Raw genomic sequence first — 12,642 nt, forward strand, 5'->3', positions numbered from 1 at the left:
GGAAAACTATTAAGGGGGGAAGGAAGAAGGGAGTAAAATATGAACATTAACAGGGGCAGGAATGGGACAGAGGGAAAGAAACAGATAACAATCAACTGTAAATGTGAATGGAATGAACTCTCCCATAAAAAGGAGATGGATAGCAGAATGGATTAGAAATCATAATCCTACAATATGCTGTTTACAAGAAACACATCTGAAACAGAGGGATACACACAGGATAAAGGTAAAAGGTTGGAGTAAAATATATCATGCCTCAGCTAAAGTAAAAAAAAAGCAGGGGTAGCAATCCTTATCTCAGATAAAGCAAAAGCAAAAATTGACCTAATTAAAAGAGATAAGGAAGGAAACTATATCCTGTTAAAAGGCACCATCAAGAATGAAGCAATATCATTACTTAACATGTATGCATCAAGTGGTATAGCATCCAAATTCCTAGAGGAGAAGGAAAAGGAATTAGAGGAAGAAATAGATAGCAAAACTACTAGTGGGAGACATTAATCTCCCCCTCTCTGAACTTGATAAATCTAACCTCAAAATAAACAAGAAAGAAGTTAAGGAGGTGAACAGGATTTTAGAGAGGATAGGTATGATAGATCTCTGGAGAAAACTGAATGGGAATAAAGAGGAATATACTTTCTTCTCAGTGGTTCATGGTACATACTCAAAAACTAACCATGTTCTAGGGCATAAAAACAATTCTATGCAGTAAGGCAGAAATAGTAAATGTATCCTTCTCAGATCATGATACAATAAAAATTATATGCAAAAAAAGGGCCATGGAAAGACAGACTAAAAACTAATTTGAAATTAAACAATTTTATCCTAAAGAAGAAGTGGGTCAAACAAGAAATTATAGAAACAATCAGTAATTTCATTCAAGAGAATGATAATAATGAGACAACATAACAGAATTTGTGGGATGCATTAAAGGCAGTTCTTAGGTGAAGTTTTATATACCTGAGTGCATACATGATTAAATTAGAGAAAAGGGAGGTCAACAAATGGGGCATGCAATTGAAAAACCTAGAAAAATAACAAATTCAAAATTCCCAATTAAATACTAAATTGGAAATATTGAAAACCAAAAGAGAGATTAATAAAATTGAAATTAAGAAAACTATTGTATTAATAAATAAAACAAAGAGCTGGTTTTATGAAAAAACCAACAAAATTGATAGACCCTTAGTCAATATGATAAAAAAAAGAAAAAAGAAAACCAAATTATGAGTATCAGAAATGAAAACGGTGAATCTACCTCCAATGAAGAGAAAATCAAAACAATAATTAGGAATTATTTTTCCCAATTGTATGCACATAAATTTGACAATTTTAGGGAAATGCATGAATATTTACAAAAATACAAGTTGCCCAGATTAACTGAAGAGGAAGGAAATTACTTAAATAACCCCATCTCAGAAAAAGAAATTGAACAAGCCATCAGTCAACTCCCTAGGAAAAAATCTCCAGGGCCAGATGAATTTACTAGTGAATTCTATCAAACATTTAAAGAACAATTGATTCCAATACTCTACAAACTATATGGGAAAATTAGTAAAGAATGAGTACTACCAACATTTTTTTATGACACAAATATGGTACTGATACCTAAATCAGGAAGAGATAAAACAGAGAAAGAAAATTGTAGACTAATCTCCCTCATGAATATAGATGAAAAAATTCTAAATAAAATATTAGCAAAAAGACTAAAGCAACTTATCTCAAGAATAATACACTTTGATCAGGTAGGATTTATTTCAGGAATGCAAGAATGGTTTAATATTAGGAAAACCATCAGTATAATTGATCATATCAACAATAAAACTAGCAGAAACCACATAAGCATCTCAATATATGCAGAAAAGGCTTTTGACAAAATACAACATCCATTCCTATTAAAAACATTAGAAAGTATAGGAATAAATGGAGCCTTCCTTAAAATAATAGGTAGCATCTATTTAAAGCCATCAGCAAGTATTATATGTAATGGTGAGAAGCTAGAAGCATTTCCCATAAGATCAGGGGTGAAACAAGGGTGTCCACTATCACCCCTCTTATTCAATCTGGTACTAGAAATGGTAGCAGTAGCAATTAGAGAAGAAAAATAAATCAAAGGACTCAAATTAGGCAAAGAAGAGACCAAGCTATCACTCTTTGCAGATGATATGATGATATACTTAGAGAATCAAGTAAAAAACTACTTGAGACAATAAATAAATTTGGCAAAGTTGCAGGATATAAAATAAACCCACACAAATCCTTGGCATTCCCATATATTTCCAATGAAATTCAATAGCAAGAGATAGAAAGAGAAATCCCATTTAAAGTTACTGTACACATTATAAAATATTTGGGAATCTACCTGCCAAAACAAACCCAGGACCTGTATTATCATAACTACAAAACACTTTTCACACAAATAAAGTCAGATCTAACTAATTGGAAAAATATCAATTGCTCATGGCTGGGTCGAGATAATATAATAAAAATGACAATTTTACCTAAATTAAATTATATATTTAGTGCCATACCAATTAATTTACCAAAAAAATACTTTATAGAGCTAGAAAAAAAATAGTAACAAAATTCATTTGGAAGAATAAATGGTCCAGAATATCGAGGGAATTAATGAAAAGAAATGCTAGGGAAGGTGGACTAGCTATGCTAGATTTCAATCTGTATTATAAAGCAGCATTCATCAAAACTACTTGTACTGGTTGAGGAATAGAGGAGTGGATCAATGGTATAAATTAGGCACACAAGATTCAGAAGCCAACGACTATAGTAATCTGTTGTTAGATAAACCCCAAGACCCTAGTTTTTGGTATAAGAACTCACTATTTGACAAAAACTTCTGGGAAAGCTGGAATATAGTATGGCAGAAACTGGGCATAAAGCATTATCTAACACCATATTCCAAAATCAAGTCTAAATGGGTGCATGATCTAGGTATAAAGGTTGATACTGTAAGCAGTCCCATAAAACAAGGAATAGTTTACCTGTCAGATTTATGGAGAGGGAAACACTTTCTGACTAAATAAGTATTAGAGAACATTATAAAATGTAAAATGGATAATTTTGACTACATGAAATTGAAAAGCTTCTGTACAAACAAAGCCAATGTAACCAAGATTAAGAGGGAGGTGGGAAATTGGGAAAGAATCTTTACAACCTATGTCTCTGACAAAGGACTCATTTCTAAAATATACAGAGAATTGAGTCAAATTTATAAGAATACAAGTCATTCCCCAATTGATAAATGGTCAAAGGATATGAATAGGCAATTCTCAGAGAAAGAAATTAAAGATATCTATAAGCACATGAAGAAGTGCTCTAAATTGCTATTGATGAGAGAAATGCAAATCAAAACAACTCTGAGGTAGCACATCTCACCAGTCAGATTGGCTAAGATGACAAAACAGGAAAATGACAAATGCTGGAGAGGATGTGGGCAAATTGGAACAGTAGTGCATTGCTGGTGGAGTTGTGAACTGATCCAGCCTTCCTGGAGAGCAATCTGGAATTATGCCCAAAGGGCTATAAATACTTTCATATCCTTTGACCCAGCAATACCACTCCTAGGGTTATATCCCAAAGAGATCATAGAAGTGGGGGGAAGACCCATATGTACAAAAATGTTTATAGCAGTTCTTTTTGTGGTGGAAAAGAATTGGAAATTAAGGGGGTGCCCATCAATTGGGGAATGGCTGAACAAGTTGTGGTATATGCATGTTATGGAATACTATTGTGCTATGAGAAACGAGGAGCAGATAGACTTCATATTTACCTGGAGAGCTTAGATGAACTGATGCTGAGTGAGAAGAGTAGAACCAGGAGAAATTTGTACATAATTACAGACACAACATATGTGTGATGACCAACTTTGATAGACCGGACTCTTCTCAGCAATGCAGTGATATAAGTCAATCCCAAAGGACTCATGGTGGAGAGAAATGCGTGCATCCAGAGAAAGAACTAGAAAGAACTGAGTTTATATCCACATGGAAGCAAAATACCTGATCTTTTTCCTTTTCTTGTTTGGTTTTATGTCCTCTTCACCATTTTTCATTCCATCTGATACAATCCGTCTTTATAACCTGACTAATGTATAATGTGAAAGTATTTTCAGATCCTATACTTGGCTATATGCTGCCATGGGGGGAAGGAAAGGGAGGGGGACAAAATATGAAACTCAAGGAATTGTGGAATTGAATCCTGTAAACTAAAAGGAAATAAACAAATTAATTAAAGGTAAAAAAATAAAAGGAAAAAAAAGTAAGAGGAAAGTGGGAAAGGGAAGGTATAGAAGGATATAAGAGAGGGCAGACTGGGGGAATTGGTAATCAGTATGTTTGCCATCTTGTGGTGGGGGTTAGGGGAGAGATGAGGACAAAATTTGGAACTCAAAATCTTGTGGAAATGAATTTTGAAAACTAAAAATAAATAAATAAATTTGGAAAAAAAGATAAAGATTGTTATGGAACATTAGAATCTTCTTTGCCATCCTTAAGTACCATAGATTAAGGAAAATTAACAGAAGAGAACACACATGGGGCTGGGTTTTAAGGGTTGGGAAGAGAAGGAGAAACATCCATCCAAGTTCTGATATGAAAGATATAACTATAGTATTAGATTATTTGTAAACAAAGAGTTTAGATGTGATTTGTCATACCAAGACTATTCCATAATCCCTCTTTTCTTAACATTTGATTGTACCAGCCTCTGTCATCCAATAACTTCTAGAGTATTCTCTTGTCTTCCTGTACATGCCATAGTAAATTAAGGAACCTAGTAGAAAATTAGAAACAAAACCTTATTCCTTGATCAAGCTGGAGTGGGTGTGGGTATAAATATGGAGTTAGTCATGGGGGGGGAAATCACACAAGTCACCAGTGAATGATTTTTTTTGTTCTTTTCATAAAATATCTGATACAGCTTTCTTTTGTGGTGATGGTATATTAATCCCATTTTCTCTTTGATATGCTGAATCTACTCCATTGTGTGTAAGTACTGATGCCATTACTATCTCTAGAACTTGAGGCCATGATTCTGTAGGATAACATTGTAGTGCTTGCAGTGGAAAAGACACTGGATTTCGAATTGACAGAACAAAATTCAAATTTGGGTTCAGACACTTAGAATTTATGTAGTGCTGAACACATAATTTGACTTCACTGGGTCCCAGTTTCCTCACCTGTTAGATAGGGAAAATGATAATTTTAGTGTATACCTCACAGGACAGTTGTGAGGAAAAAACCTGGAAAATCTTATAGGTCAATATTAATGTAAGTTATTATGATGCTGTTATTAGGTTGTGTGATGTTCCTTTCTCAGGCCCATATCGCTGTCATTCTGAAGTTATAGGTCCTAGAGGTCCCTCCATTCAATCTCTACCAGATGAAGATTCTGTGAAACTCTGATCAAAGTGAGTCTGCCACAAGAATTTTTGGAACAGAAGGTTGACATATAACAAACAGGGTAATTCTAGCTATTAAGCCACAGGGCTAATCATCAGAGTAGTAGGGGGCCTCCATCTTTCCACCAGTTTCTTGGAAGGTTTCTTGATATACAGTTTTCAGGAAGATAGGTAAACCCATTCTCTGCATGTAAGGACTCCTCTGGGGATAAAATTACAGCTGACTTCCCTTATATCCTCTTTGGTTTCCTGGTAGTTATATTTCAAGCTATTGTGGGAAGCCTCTGTCTCCCCCAGGTAGTCTTGAACTGTTGGTACATAGAATAAATGGAGAAAAGAGTGATCAAATCCCTTTCCTCTTCCTCCACTTCCCATGTGCAATATGTTGCTAGGTCTTATTGATACTGTCCTTATAATATCTTTCATATAATTTCCCTTTTCTTCTCTGTCACTGCCATCATCCTGTTCTATCACCTCGTATCTCAACTATTACAATAGCCTGTTAATTCTTATTCTCACCTTGAATCTCTCTACACTCAAATCCACCATCTACTCAGCTATCACAGTGATCTTCCTTCCTGCAGTCCGAGTCTGAACATGCCATATCTTCTGTTCAATAAATTCCAGTGGTTGTCTGTTATCTCTAGGATGAAATAAAAAAATCATCTGTTTGGTTTTAAAGCCCCTATCACTTAGCTCCTTCCTTTCTCCCCAGTCTTCTTATACATTATTCTCTTTTACATAATCTACTATCCATGAACTCTGTCCTTCTTTCTGTTCCTCCAGTCAGACACTCTGTCTCCTGATTGCATATTTTCACTTCTTCCTTCTTATGCTCACTTCTTTGCTCCCCTGATTTTTTCACTCCCCAGGTAAAATCCCACCTGCTACAAGAAACCTTTCTCAAGCCCTTTTAGATAGTGCGCCTTGCCTCTGGGACTCCTGCCTATATCTTGCTGCGTCCCCTGTGGATGAGTTCCTTGAAGGCAGGGACTATTTTTACTTTTCTTTGTGTCCCAAATAACTGTTACAAAAGAGGAGCTTAGGAAATGCTTGATGACTTTTTATAAGAGTGGAAGATAATAGCTTGAATCATTATAATTTGTTGTTTAGTTGCATCCAACTCTTTGTTACAGATTTGGGGATTTTGTTTTTTTGGCAGAGAAACTGAAGTGATTTTTCATTTCCTTCTCTAGCTCATTTTGCAAATGAGGAAACCAAGGCAGAGTTAAATGACTTCCCCAGAGGCACACAGCTAGTAAATGTTCGTGTCTGAATTTGAACTCAGGTCTTGTTGACTCCAGGCCTAGCATTCTATCCACTGAGGTACCTCGCTGACCCATTATTGTAATAGAATTAAGTATTGGGGAGCCTGGTTAATTGGTTATTTTGATGGGTACAGTGTTTGTTTGAAGCAAAAGTTCTTAATCCTTTTTTTGTCATGGTTTTTCTGGTAGTCTGATGAAGTCTAAAGGATCCCTTTTCAAAGTAATGTCTTTAAATGAATGAAAGACATAAAATTACAAAGTAAATTAATTATTTGAAATAATTTTCAAAATTTTTTTTAACAAAAAAGTTTATGAACCCAGTTTAATGACCTTAGATTTACAGGTTTAGTGCGTGTGCTCTATGTGTGTATTGGGAATCAAGTTGAGTAACATACCATAGAAAGGCAAACTTTTAATTGCATAGCTATAATTTTCACAGTTCAAAAAGAAGATATAAAGTATAAACCTTGGTCACACACTGATGTGTGAAAACACAACTGCACTGCCAAAATCTCTCATTCAAGAGAAGGTAGGTGTCCTGGTTTATGTGAGGGACATGAGGTATTCTAGCACAGAAGAGAAAAATGATCATTTTTGGCCAGAGTTATCTACTACAACCAGATTGATATATCCCTTTGATGAGACCAGAGTCATGACTAAATCTCCCATCACTTACATGATGAGTTTAGGGGATCTGGAAGAGATACAACAAGCCTTCTGGTTTCCCTATGAGTCCTTGGCCTGGATATAAATGAAATAGGCCTAAAATTGCCAGCAGCCATTGTTTGCTACCCTTGGCCATCAAAAGTACTGGGTGACGATATGTAATGTTTTGAATAGACTAACATGGTTGACTGCTGGGTTGTCATGGTAGAAGTGGAACATTACCCATCCATCAAACTTCTGTGGGGAATTCACAGACAAGAACTGAGATTTAAGGCCCTATTGAAAATGGACATTCATCCCCTTGCCTTCTCTATACTGTCTCCTTCTCCCCCTTGCCCCAGCACTGGACGTGGGATTAAAATGCAGACAAATGGTCCTTTAGCTAGCTGATCAACTCTGGGAGGTCTTTTTCTTCACATTTATGAGCTATAAGAGGGTTTGTCAGAGCAACTGATGCGTTGAATGTCTACATTTCATTTTTTTTATGTGTATATGTGCCCAATAGTTGCAGTGCCTCGAATGGAAGTATAGTGAAATGAAATCTACTAAAAATATTGCCCAGAAGATCTGGTATTAACAGAGATGACAATCTGATGGTACTCTACATTCTTATACTTGCTGTGAATGATTATCCAAAACCCTTAAGGTATTGCCTCTGTGTTTCACATGGAAACTTTATAGCTAGGCAACACATGGGATAACATTCTGGACTTAGAATCAGAAAGACATGAGTTCAGATATTGATTCAGATCCTTATTAATTATATCACCCTGAACAAGACAATTAACACTTTTCAGCCTTAATTTCCTCTTTTAAAAAACAAGATGGAGGAAAATGGAAATCAATGACTTCTTTTATTAAAATTTTGATTATCTTTTGTAATTATATCTAAAAATAATTTTAACACATTTTCTTTTTGAGTTATAAATTTTCCTCTTCCCACCCTTCCTAAGATAATAAGTAATTTGAAATAGATTATACATGTACAATCATGCAAAACATATTTCCATATTAGTTATGATGTTAAAGAGAAGACAGACGAAAAAACAAAGTGAAAAAATAGTATGTTTTTTGGTTTTATTTTTCTTCTTGGAGGGGGGAAAGCAGAGCAATTGGGGTCAAGTGACTTGCCCAAGGTCAAACAGCTAGTAAGTATTAAGTGTCTCAGGTCACATTTGAACTCAGGTCCTCCTGACTCCAGGGTCAGTGCTCTATTCACTGTACCACCTAGCTGCCCCCAAATAGTATGCACTACATTCAGACAGCATTAGTTCTTTCTTTGAAGGTAGATAGCATTTTTCATCATACATACTTTGGAATTATCTTAGATCATTATGTTGCTGAGAATAGTTAACCACAGTTGATCATCCTTAAAATATTGTTGTTATTGTGCACAGTGCTTTTGCGGTTCTGCTCATTTCACTCAGTATCGATGTAAGTCTTTCCAGGTTTTCTGAAAGCATCCTGCTTGCCATTTCTTATACAACAATAATATTCCATCACAATCATACACTACAGCTTGTTGAGCCATTCCACAACTGATGAACATCTCCTCAATTTCCAATTCACTGCCACCACAAAAAGCAGCTATAAATATTTTTGTACAAATAAGTCATTTTTCTTTATGTTTATCTCTTTTTTTTTTGGTTTCTTTGGTTTACAGACCTAGTAGTGCTATTGTTGGGTCAAAGGGTATTGTAGCAGCAAGCACCCCAAGCATCCTCAGGGTTGCTGCCACCACAGGTTCTTAGATCTGCTTTGTTAAAGGAAAGCAACTCAAAATGGGTTAACAAGCTTACTTTAATCAGTCAGACATATATCGTTTACCTTGTTCAGGGGAAAAGGTCAGCACCCCAAACTTCAGAATATACAGACAGAAACAGATCAAATAGACAGATTTCAAACTGTCCAACCATTACATCCATACCCAGTCAACATCTGGGTTTCAACATCTGGGTTTTTTCAAAGCCGGGGGGCTCAGGACAACGGCTTCCCAGAATCCATATCAAATCACAGAACACTTCTCAAAGTGAGCCCCAAAACAAAGCTACACATCAGGGCTTATATAGCCTTCTCCTGGCTCAGAGAATGTAACAACCTTTTGGACCCACTGGCCAATCAAAAAGTATCTACTGAAAAACAAGCCTCCCACCCCAGGCTTCAGGTGCACTTTAGCCTAGGGGCAGGGAAGATCTTCCAAATTTACATTCTCATTACAGGTATGCATAGATTTACTGCCTCCAAACTCCTCTCCAGAATGTTTGGACCAGTCCACAATTCCACTAACAGTGCATTAGTGTCCCAATTTTCCTATATCCCCTCCAGCAGCTGTCATTTTTCTTTTCTATCATATTAACTAATCTTATAGGTATAATACGGCACCTCAGAGTTCTTTTAATTTGTATTTTACTAATCAATAATGATTTAGAGCTTTTTTTCACATGACTATAGATAGCTTTGATTTCTTCATCCAAAAATGCCTCTTCATACTCTTTGACTATTTATCATTTAGGGAACGACTTATATATTATAAATTTGACTTCGTTCTCTATGTATTTGAAAAATGAAACCTTTATAAGAGAAACTTGCTTTAAAAATTCACCCATCTTTCTTCTTTCTAATCTTTGCAGCATTGGTATTGTTTGTGTAAAATTTTAAAAAAATATAATCAAAATTATCTACTTTTCATCTTCTTCTTCTACTACTACTACTACTACTACTACTACTACTACTACTACTACTACTCTCTGTCTCTCTTTCTCCCTCTCTCCCTCCCTCCTTTTTACCCTTACCCTCTTCAAAAGTGTTTTGTTCCTGACCTCCTCCTCCCACAATCTAACCTTCCTTCTATCAACTTCCCTCTCTCTCATCTTTTTCCCCACCAATCTCCCTGTAGGGCAAAATAGATTTCTATACCCTACTGAGTGCTTGCGTTATTCCCTCTCTGGTGTAATTTCAATGAGAGTAAGGTTAAATCATTGCCTTTTAGCCTCCCAAATATTTACCTCTACTGTAAAAATCTTTTCCACTTCTTATATGTGAAGTTTTTTACTCCTCACTCTACTTCTCCCTTCCCTCTTCTCCCCGGTCCATCCCTTTTTCTCATACCTTAAATGATTTTTTAAAAATCTCATTATAGTTAACTCACACCTATGCCCTCTGTCTATGTATAGTTCTTCTAACTGCTCTAATAAGGAAAAATTTCTTAGGAATTACAAGAATCATGTTCCCATGTAGGATATTGTAGCACCAATGCAATATTTACAGTGCCCACGATCACGATAAAGACTGTGACTAGAAGTATTGCATGACGTTTGATTACAAAATATGCCATACTCTCCAGATAGAGGATAAAGCTAAAGGATTTATTTAGACACCAGAAAACCGAATCCCCAAACCAGTAAGCTGATTTCATCATAGCACCAAAGATATTCAGAAGCCATAATAATGCTGAGAGCCGTGCCTTCCCACAAACCAATACAAGATCAATATCTTCTCACAAGCCTATCTAACCCCTTGCCGAAGCTCCTCTCTCTCCAACTGTCCAGCTTCTCTTGTAGGTTCTGCTTCTCCTCAGCAATCTCCTCCTACCACAGGTTCCATGTGACTACATTCAGCCTATCGGGGGCAGAGATTATCTTCCCAGCAGGGAAGCTTTCTGTGGGCTCCAGAGGGCAGAGCTTGTCTTCACAGCAAGGAAGCTCTTCAAACTCCCCCCTAGGACTATTAAGGGGTAGGGAAGATCTTCAAATTCCCATTTCCATTACATTTGGCCCCAAGATCTTTCAGGTCACTTACATATCAAAAATATCTTAACAATAAATGAGAGTTTAGGGATTACTAGTGGAAAAACTGGTGTCAACAGAACTTTGTAACAACAGGGATAATAGAAAATTTTTTCATGTAAAACAACAGCTTAGGGTGGGGGCTTGGGCACAAGCACCCCATCCTTCCCTCCTCAAATTAATGGGGCTCAAAATCTTGGGGTAAGGGGCAAGGTCTCTTCTCCAAAGCTACTTCAAGCTGAAATTGGATATAGAGCTGTCCCTGCCCCAAGAGGTCCCATTTGAGAGTTCAGTTCTTTAGCTGTCTTCTGGAGCTTGATCAACACCAGGTGCAGGAGGTCCCATTCAAAAGGTCAGTTCTTTAGCTGTCATCCAAAACTTGGCTGATGCCAGGTCCAGAAGTGGCACAGTCATGGACAGGGGATGACATCTGGCTTAAGCAATCAGGCATCTTCATGTGGACGGTACCAAATCTGCAGAAAAGTAATCTCACAAACAAGTTTAACAGATAAAAAGCCAAAAAAGAGACAAATATAGGGTCAGCCATGCTTCTGGAGTTCATGGACTCACTATCATAACATCATTCATGGTAGAATATATGACACTGTCCTCCTTGCTTTATTCCAATAGCTTGAGAAAATGCCACAAGTTTAGCACATTCACCATTTACACCTATCCCAGCACTTTCTTTAATCTGAGTTTCCCTGAAGGTTTGACAAACTTGGATACAATGGTTCAGGAGCATCTGTAGGGGCGGCCCTTACTTCTCTATTCTGTCTGACATTAAGCCCCTTTTCATGGTACATTTTATATAGTTCATTAGTTGGAATACCATCAATTTTTCTAAAATCAACCCCTGCTCTCAGTAGAGCAGTAAACAATTCTTTTCTTGGCAATCTATTCTGACTTTGAATCTTCTGGCCATTTACTTTTTTCTCACAAGGAAATTTTGTCTTTTTTCCCATCCTCCTAAGTCACTTAGCTGTGAAATCTTATCCAGCACCTCTTGAAAGAGGGTTCCCTATTTCACCAACTAGTAGAGTCAGAAGTAAGTTCTTATAAGCAAGAGGAGCCGTCTTCACAATGATATTTCTATGAGGAACTGCTAAGGGGATTTCATGATATGTATCTGCATCTTCAACAATGATAGCAGTTTTCATTACTTCTTTCAACTTTCTCATGCAATCTCTAAGTGAGTACCAGGGCCTATCTCTACTAGGCCACATAGAAGCAGTGGGATACATTCTATTGCATCCATCAGCAGCTAAAGCTAACAGATTGGTTGTATTGTCACCTCCTGCCAAATGAAAATCTCTAACAGCTTGCTGGACAGAAAGATTCTGGCAAATACTTATAAATTTCAAGTGGTTCACTTTATCTAGCACTATCCCAGCAGCTCCTTAATCCGTGATTCTTACTATCCAAGACACTAAGGATTCTCTCATTCTTTGGATGAATCCGCTCAAAATATCAGTAATCTCCTGTTGACTGAAATCCTCAAGTATTT

The sequence above is a fragment of the Petaurus breviceps genome, unplaced genomic scaffold, assembly GCF_028583685.1.
Source record: "Petaurus breviceps papuanus isolate PSGF00001 unplaced genomic scaffold, PetGlider_PUasm1.0 90723, whole genome shotgun sequence".
Taxonomy (NCBI): domain Eukaryota; kingdom Metazoa; phylum Chordata; class Mammalia; order Diprotodontia; family Petauridae; genus Petaurus; species Petaurus breviceps.